Source organism: Neofelis nebulosa, chromosome 1 (assembly GCF_028018385.1).
Source record: "Neofelis nebulosa isolate mNeoNeb1 chromosome 1, mNeoNeb1.pri, whole genome shotgun sequence".
Taxonomy (NCBI): Eukaryota; Metazoa; Chordata; class Mammalia; order Carnivora; family Felidae; genus Neofelis; species Neofelis nebulosa.
In genome coordinates this window covers 209,203,332-209,213,451 of record NC_080782.1, presented here as the reverse complement: position 1 = coordinate 209,213,451, position 10,120 = coordinate 209,203,332, and the positions used below count along the sequence as shown (strand labels likewise).

At 34.1% G+C, this 10,120-nt stretch overlaps 1 pseudogene; it reads left to right on the top strand.

Moving 5' to 3' along the window:
- The first annotated feature begins 7,863 nt into the window (after positions 1 to 7,863).
- LOC131497477 (peptidyl-prolyl cis-trans isomerase A-like) lies at positions 7,864 to 8,357 on the top strand (annotated as a pseudogene).
- Positions 8,358 to 10,120: the final 1,763 nt, after the last annotated feature.

Sequence of the window (10,120 nt, the reverse complement as noted above, 5' to 3'; positions counted from 1 at the left end):
GTGTATTCCTGATTTTTCAAAAGTCTTTAAGTAAACTTCATGAAAGGGGGTACTATTGTTCTTATTGTTGTTTCTATTCATGTGGAAAATACATCCCACCACACAAGTAAAATATGTTAACTTAATTTATGAAAATGTGAGAAGATAAAGTTTAATGGAATTAGTGTTGTGATAGCATTCTACACCCATTGAAAGTATAAATGTTTTCTTATAAACCTATTAGAATATTTTAACTATGATTTTTAACATATGTTATCCTTAAGAATTGTTTTCTGATAGGTTTAAGAATGTGTTGTGGTGATATGTGTAGACATTTTTGTGGTCACAATGATTGGGGGAGACATTGGCACTTAGGAGAGAACGGTCTGGGTGAGGCAGTCCTACACAATAAAGAATTTTCCTACATCCCCCAAAATATTCTAATGTCACACAATATTTATTTAGGTTAAAACCCGATTTACAATTATCTGAAGCTGGATTCTAACCATTTTACATATAAACAAAAAATATCTGTCTTATAAATTGTATATGCACTGAATTTTCCAGGAATACAAGAACTTAAATTCAGAAAGGTTTACATATATTTGGTTTTAAATTTTTCCAAGAGTTGTTCATGATTTCAAAAATTCATATCCCCAGTGGCAATGCTACTTGTGGTATTTAGGTCATTATTAATTTACTTGTGTCAATCTGTATTTGTAGCTGTCAGAAACATAATGCATAAACTGGCTCTTTAATTATATCTTGGGGGCGCCTGGGTGGCTCAGTTGCTTAAGCGTGGATTATTGCTCTAGTCATGATCTTGTGGTTCATGAGTTTGAGCCCTGTTCTGGGCTCTGTGCAGCTCAGAGCCTGGAGTTTGCTTCAGATTCTTTGTCTCCCTCTCTCTCTGTCCCATTCCTGTTCTCACTCTGTCTCTCTCTCTCAAAAATAAATAAATGTTAAAAAAAAATTTTTAATGTTATAGTGATAAAATATCATACTTGTGTGTTTGCATATTGAAATATGTACCATTTCAGTATAATTTTTTTAATGTTTATTTTATTTTTGAGAGAAAGTGAGAACGGGCAGGAGAGGAGCAGAGAGAGAGAGGGAAAGAGAGAATCCCAAGCAGGCTCTGCATTATAAATGCAGATCCAGATGTGGGTCTCAAACTCATGAACCGTGAGGCATGACCTGAGCCGAAATCAAGATCGGATGCTTAACTGACTGCTGAGCTACCCAGGTGCCCCCAAATATGTACTATTTTAATGTACATTTATTTCCTTTCATTTTTCCTTCACACATTTAGGGTATTGCCCTGATTTTATTAAATTACATGTATAGGTAGATTTTATTATCCATTATTTTTATTGTAGGGATTTTTTTAGCTCACTTTACATTTGTTATTAAAAAGATTGTTGGATCTCAGGGTGCCTGGTGGCTCAGTCTGTTGAGCATCCAAGTTTAGCTCAGGTCACGATCTCACGGTTTGTGGGTTCCAGCCCACCTCAGGCTCTGTGCTTGCAATTTCTCTCTCTCTTTCTCTCTCTCTCTCTCTCTCTCTCTCTCTCTCCCAAAAATAAACATCAAAGGAGTGCCTGGGTGGCTCAGTCGGTTGGGCGACCGACTTCAGCTCAGGTCATGATCTCGCGGTCCATGAGTTCGAGCCCCGCGTCGGGCTCTGTGCTGACAGCTCAGAGCCTGGAGCCTGTTTCAGATTCTGTGTCTCCCTCTCTCTCTGACCTTCCCCCATTCATGCTCTGTCTCTCTCTGTCTCTAAAATGAATAAACATTAAAAAAAAATTAAAAAAAAAATAAATAAACATCAAAAAAAATTAAAACAAAAAAAGATTGTTAGATTTGATAAGGTTGACAATCAAAGACATAGAGGAACATTGTGAAATAGGAAATACCAACGTATCTCTTATTCACAATTTTTTAAATGGCAAGCTAACAAAGTAAGGTAATTTGAGACATGTTTGATATTGTGTTTCAATGTCATAAGAAAAAGAACAATATGGCAGAGTGTCTTATTTTTTTTTGCCTTAATTCTATATTTAGCTGTAAAATACTGTCATGATCTTGTTATAGAGATAGGACTTTAAAAAGACCATGGAGTGGCATAGGTTAGAAAGAATCAAAGGATTGCACACAGAATTGGAACAGAGGCTATTCCTACCGATCACAGGATTCAGAAAAAAACAAAACAAAACAAACAAAAACAAGGCCAGATGCAAAACTGATATAAAGCAGTTATTAAAAGCTTTAAAGAAAATAAAGAAATCAGTAAAGACAAAGGAATTTCTCAAAGAAGAAGAAAATAATGGAGTACATAGGGATTATATTTATAAAAATAGAAAAAAAATAATGAAGGGAAAACACAATTTATGATATATTCCTCAGAATTCACACATTTATATAAAGCACTATTTATTTTCTCTGTAGAAGATACTTGGGGCCTCTCTAAATTAGCTGCAGTAACACATGGGACAAGATACATACATCCTCTAATGATATTAAAACCAGAGTGCAGCAATTCTGCAAGAAATCTAGTCATCTCATTTATTACGATGATTTATTATTCACTGAGCACCAACCCAACGCTTCTTATAACAGAGAAGGAAACTTTTTTTTCTATTTCAGATATTTTAAAATATAAATAAAAATAAGTGGAAGAAAAGAACTGTCTTGAGTCTGCTACTATGCCACTAACCTCTTTTATCTAGAATTTATAACAGAAAAATGTACACTTAAGCCTCTAAAGAATAAATGATTAAAACCAAGAAGCATGTAAAATAACATAACAAAGGAAATGAAAAGAATTTAGAGGGAAAAAAACACGTATATTCCAAGTTTCCAATCCAATTTGAACAGTTGTTCTCTAGAGTACATGACCACAAATATCAAATGTTGAGCTTTTTTTCTCCATTTTTTTACATATATTACCTTCTGCTCTATGTGAACACACATTCGTATCTTATTCTTAAATTCTTCAAGATTCAAATTAATCTTTTCTCTTACTAAGCATCTTTTATTTTTATATAATCTTTGCATATTTAGCCATTAATTATCCATGTTATATTACATACACATGCAGACACAAGTGCTCAAAAACTAGGTAAAAATTCATTGAATTTAAGATCAATAGCATCTGAAAATTATTAGGCACTTATCTTCATGGAAAGATACAATAAAACACGATTATTCAATTAGTACATGGACAATTTCTAATTATTAAAAAAAATAGTACCTCTGCTTTATAATAGCAGACTAACAATTTAATGAGAGCTTGCTAAATGACAGGTATAGTGAAAAATGCTTTCCAGACATTTTTTTTCATTGAATCCTTGCAGCAATGCTGAGTGATACTTATTTTCACCACTTAATGGAAAAGAAAACTGAGATGCAATGAATTAAGTTTTTCATAAGTTACAGGAAGAAAATGTATTAAGTAGGATTCAAAATCATAGCTTAAGCCATGTTCTTAATTTTTATTCTCTACTTCCTTCTAAGAAATTGTTCTTAAAATTTACTTTTCAGTGAATTTTTTTTTAAATACAGAAAAGCACAAAATATTATTGTAACAAAAACCCACATTATCACATTCAAGAATTAACCACTATTAACTATTTATATTGGCTTTCAGTTTTATTCTAAGGAAATTATATATTAGCAAATAAGTTAATGATCTCCTTAATTATTATCATGTCTTCATCTCTTCTCAGAGGTAATCACTTTTATATTACTTCACAGCAATTTAATTATACATATCTCTATATACATATATATATATATATATGTGTGTGTGTATATATATATATATATACACACACACATATATATATATATATATTTATTTATTTAGTTCTTTCTCTGTGTGACACTGAGTCCAGTGTTCATTCTTCTTATGGCTGGTCTTTATTTTCTTATCATTTGGAGAGAATATCTTTTACAGAAACTAATGATTTCTCTGTAGGAATGCAACCAAAAGCAAGAACTTGTCATACCAGGTAATATATTTGCATCATCTTTCAGAATAACGGTGATTTCAGAAGAGACATTGGGAAGAGACAAATTAACCACCTGGACAATGTAAATTAGGTGTACTTCAGGGATACTCTCCATTCAAAATTGTCAATATATTGTTAATCTCTTCTTAGAAATGTATGAATATATAGACATCAAAGTCCTACTAACTTCCATTTTATAATCCACCATAGTAAACAAAGGCAAATGCTCAAATCGAGCTTACATAATATTGTTTATCCCGATAATTTCCTCAAAGATGACAAAGATGAAATTATATAAGTAAAATCCGATAAGGTCTAATATATTACTTCTCCATTATCTAAGAGAGGCTTAACCAGAACATTCACCTTCAGAAAGGAGAATGAAAGACCATAGGGACTGTATCATTTGACAGCGAGTGGCATGGCAATTAAAAGTGAATTGTTTCTGTTCAATATTTTTTCCATTTAATAACAGCATTCTTTCTCCATTTTTCAGTGTTTAGCTGTGTTTAGCTAAATGGGAACTACATGAGCCAACTTTCCATAGTCGAGACTCTTTGTCTTCTTGTTTCTAGATGGCTAAAGAAATGTCTTCTCACAACAATCTGTAAATGATGGTACTACCATTCCTCCTTACAGAACTTCTTAAATGATGGTTCCATTACACCTTGGCAATATTGATGTTTTAAAGGAGGGCTGAGTGATGCTCAGGACTAAGATATTTGATCTTCTATAAGGATTAGGCTATCTCCTGGGAGATTTTAACATAGTTATTCCCACAAATGGGAAAGCCTGTGTACTCAGAGAAATGCAAAATATAGGTCTTGGAAAAGGCTTTGGGGACATGGTACTTATTGATATATAAAAAGACATAAAACACAAAGCATAAGGCTATAATTTCAATTTGAAGAGGCCCCAAAAGTAATTCTACATGCACAAAGTAATTATAACACATGTGCAATGATATAATCCTATAGACCATACTGTGGTAGAAACACATTTTTAAATCTATGTATTGAAATTGTATAACAACTTTAGGCTTAATTTTTCTTGTAATACAAATGGAGCTAATACAACTTGTCATCTACCTCATAAGGAATATCATGAGGATTCATGAGATCATTAAATGAAGAGTCTCCAAGTGCTTAATTTACTCCCTGGCAAGAACTCAGAATTCCATTCACCCTTACAGACTAATAGGGCATATTTGGTCAGAAAGAGTTAATACAACTCCTTCTATCCATTTAGAAAATCCTATAATTCTGTATGGTATGTAAACAGGACCATTTACAATGCATTATGAGATCCTTAGGGTAGGAGGCAAAATTGCTTTTTAAGTAAATTAAAATATAACAGGTATTTTTTTTTCTAGAAATCTTTTTAAACAGCTGTTGCAAAAATCATCAGAATGGCCTCATATTACTTTGTCCCTTCATATAGATGAGAAAGTGTATTTTTAAAGATTCACAGGTGTACAAATTAATATACAAATTAATATATAAATATGTAGACCATAAGTATTGTCATTAAAAGAGCCCAGTCATACTTGAACAGTTTTTGTGTCTTTCTTGTTATTGAAATAATTCACTTACTCTTTTTAAGTAAATAAGATTTTTAACAAATAACAATTTTAAAGGTATTTTTTTAAATGAAACATCTGAAGCCTAGTGTTAAATTTCATGCTAACGGATGACAGAGGCCTTTTTTTATAATGTTTTTAAAACAAATTGTCACTCTTTTATACATTAAACCTCTTGACAACATAAAAGTTCACAGAGATATTCTAAGGTGTTCAGAAGTGACAATTATGAATGTTTAATAAAGCCTGTTTTATTGAGCAAATATTTACCACCATGTTAAGAACTGTCACATAAGAGCAAATGGCTCCATGACAATCAGGCAAGGTAGGCATGGTTCTCAGGCACTGTTCTCACAAGAACAGTGAGACACCACAGATATTTGGGACACAAGATCAGTGAGACACCACAGATACTTGTGATGGGAACACAAAGCTCTAAGACCCCAACACACATGTCCTTACCACAGTGCCATTCTGCTTCTCTCAGAAAGGCCTAAATAAATAAATAAAATATTTAAACTGTCTCAAAAGGGAGATACTTTATTCATAAGCCTGAGAAAGATTGGCAGCTAATTTTCTCAGGAAAAACAAAAACTCTTTGTATTGTTTTTTTCTTTTTTTTTAATATACATATTTTAAAATTTATTCATTTTTGAGAGACATGGGGAGGGGCAGAGAGAGAGAGGAAGACACAGAATCCAAAGCAGGCTCCAGGCTCTGAGCTGTCAGCACAGAGCCTGACACGGGGCTCAAACCCATGAACTGTGAGATCGTGACCTGAGTCGAAGTTGGACACTTAACCAACTGAGCCACCCTGGCACTCCAGATTAAACTCCTTTAAAAACACACCAGTTTTTCTGATCACTATCCCCAAATTTAAACACATACCTACAGTTTTTATCTCTTGCTGCATATATTCAAAGAAATCAAATGGATTTCTAATTTCGTATAAGTCTAACTTATGAGATAGTATGCATTAATAGAAAAGACACTAAACTTCTTACAACCTCTATAACTAGTAAAATTTTGCCATTCTTCTAAGGCCTTATAAAAGTCATGACTGCTTTTCTCTGGGAAAAATTGTACTCTAAACAAGGGAAATAGACTAAATTATGGTCAGCCAACAAACAAACAAAAATCACAATTAAGTTTGATATATATATATATATACATGTGTGTGTATATATATATATATATATACACATACATACAATATATGCAAATATATTCAAATATTCTTTAATTTATAAGCTTCTGTGGACTTCATTTTAAATTTTCAAAAAATCATTTGATTTATACTGCATACTTTAGTTACCAACTTCAATATTTTGCCTTCCTTATTCAATATTTTACATAGATGATCAGCAAATAAATGTTATCTTATTGATGAAACAAAATATATATTTCTGGTATTTTTATTTCTACAATAATTTATTTATTTATTTATTTATTTGTTTATTTGTTTATTTGTTTTTTAATGTTTCTTTCTTTTTGAGACACAGAGACACAGCATGAGCAGGGGAGGGGCAGAAAGAGAGGAGACACAGAATTCAAAGCAGGCTCCAGGCTCTGAGCTGTTAGTACAGAGCCCAACGCAGGGCTCAAACTCATGAACAGTGAGATCATGACCTGAGCCGAAGTCAGACTCTTACCTGACTGAGCCACCCAGGTGTCCCACTTCTACAAGAGTATAATGGTAATGTGAATAGAAGTGTGCTAATAATACTCAGCTCCTATAGCCATGGTAAATAGAAAATCAGAGTCCTTTTTCTTCACTTATAGCTTTATGTAGCTGCTACCAATGATTCATAGTTGCACACAATGAAGAACCATGACATAAACAAAGTTAAAGAGAGAAAAAGGAAAGTTGTATTCATATTCAAAAAGAAACTCCTAAGAATTATATAACAAATATATTCTTACCATTTTTTTCAAGCCCCAGTTAAAATCCAGGCCTGTATGACAGGCAATCATAACATCTCCTCCATGATTAGAGTTCAGTTTATATTCATATAGTATGTAATTATTTGAATAATGCCTGTCTTCCTTATTACACTAGGGGTAAGGTCTGTTTGTCTTTTTGTTGTACTTTCAGTATTTACCAGATCAGCAAATGCACTGTAGATACTTAATATTTATTAAATTAGTGAAATGGATACACAGAGAAACCTAACAATCTTACACACGTTAATAGAGTCTATTCTATGGAAAACACTATGGAAATTCCTCAAAACATTAAAAATAAAATTGCCAGGCCTTGCAGACACTGCCGCCCTGGAACCACCAACCTGCCCAAGCATGGTCAACCCCACCATGTTCTTCTTTGATATCACTGTGGACACCTAGCCCTTGGGCCATGTCTCCTTTGAGCTGTTTGCAGACAAATTTCCAAAAACAGCAGAGGATTTACATGCTCGGAGCACTGGGGAGAATGCTTTTGATCACAAAGGTTCCTGCTTTCATAGGATTATTCCGAGATTTATGTGCCAGGGTGGTGCAATAATGGCCCTGATGGCAAGTCCATCTCCCTATAGGGAGAAATTTGATGATGAGAATTTCATCCTGAAGCTCACATGCCCTAGCATTCTTTCCATGGCAAATGCTGGACCCAACATGAACGGTTCTCAGTCTTTCATCTGCACTGCCAAGACCAAATGGTTAGATGACAAGCACGTGGCGTTTAGCAAGGTGAAGGAAGGCATGAACTTCGGAAGCCATGGAGCGTGGGGTCCAGGAATGTCAAGACCAGCTAGAAGATCGCCATTGCTGACTGTGGACAAATCTAATAAATTTGATTTGTGTTTTATCTTAACTACCAGACCACTCCTTCACAGTTTGGTAGAGCACCACTTCACCCCCATCTGCTTAAAATCTCCTGCAACCTTTGAGCTTCCGCGGCAGCTCCATGGGTCCCAAGTTTTCCTTACTCCCCTCCAAGTCCAGCTGGATGGCAGAGTAAAATTTATGATCATGAAATAAAAGTTAAACAACAAAAATAAATAAAATAAAAATAAATGAATAAATAAAATTACCATAGGATCCAGTAATTCCACTATAGGGTATTTACTCAAAGAATATGAAAACATTAATTTGGAAAGGTATTTGCACCCCTGTGTTTATTGTAGCATTATTTATAATAGCCAAGATATGGAAGAAACCCAGGTGTCTACCCATAGATGAAGGTATAAAGCAGATATGATATGTGTGTGTGTGTGTGTGTGTGTATAAAGAATATTATTCAGCCATAAAAAGACGAAATCTTGCCATTTGCAACAACTTGGATGGATCTAGAGAGTGTAATGCCAAGTGAAATAAGTCAGTCAGAGAAAGACAAACACCCTGTGATTTCAGTCATATGTATAATTTAAGAAACAAAATAAATGAAAGAAAAAAAGACAAACAAAAAAAGATGCTTATATACAGAGAACAAACTAGTGGTTGCCAGAGGGAAGGTAGGTGGGGGATGGGTGAAATAAAGAAGATTAAGAGTACACTTTTCTTGGGGTGCCTGGGTGGCTCAGTCGGTTAAGCGTCCGACTTCAGCTCAGGTCATGATCTCACAGTTTGTGAGTTTGAGTCCTGTGTTGGGCTCTGTGTCTGGGGCCTGCTTCAGATTCTGTGTCTCCCTCTCTCTCTGCCACTCCCTACTCATGCTCTGCCTCTCTCTCTCTCTCTCTCTCTCTCTCTCTCTCTCTCTCTCAAAAATAAAAATGAAACTTAAATTTTTTTAACGTTTAAAAAAGAGTATACTTTTCTTGATGAGCACTGAAAACTACCTAGAATACCTGAAATACTGTATACCTGAAACTAATATAACACAGTATGTCAATTATACTTAAGTTAAAAAAAAAAAGACTAAAAAGTCTATTGTATCTAAACAATGCATAAAAGGGGAAACAATATGTAGATATAAACAGCTCCATCTTTTCTTTGATTTTGATACTCAGTTCACTCAGCTCTTGTTTCTGGCCATGATTTTGAGTTGTTTTTTCCAACTACCCTTCTGAGTAAATAAAATTCATGTTCTAACATAAAGAAGTACTTTAGTATGCCCATGTATTTTTGTAGTCTAAGAAATGAATTTAGAAAGAATGCTCAAGGTATATTTCAGTATATAGCATTATTACCCCAAAGATATTACCAACATCAATTCTATATCTAGTAAGATATTATCTAGTTAAACAGATTTCTATACCTGGAAAACAAAAATGATAAAATTATCATATGGACATAAGAAAATCTTCATAACATCTATGGAATTGTGTTTGTAGATTGTATATTGGTTAAGAACTGTTTTCCTTCCACCACTCATCTCTACTTCCTTCGTGCTATTTTCATTTCTAGGAATGGCAACCATGGTCAGTGGCAGCTCCTGGACTACACAGACCTTGATGGGCAAGTCCTGAAATGAAGAGTTCACTTGCTTCAGACAGCTGCAGTTAATGTCTGGCAGATGACCACTTGTGGCTGCATCTCTGACCTGCTTTATTATGGTCAAGGGGGTCAGATTCCTAGTTCTCTGGGAGGAAATGAAAGCCTATTGGAGTGG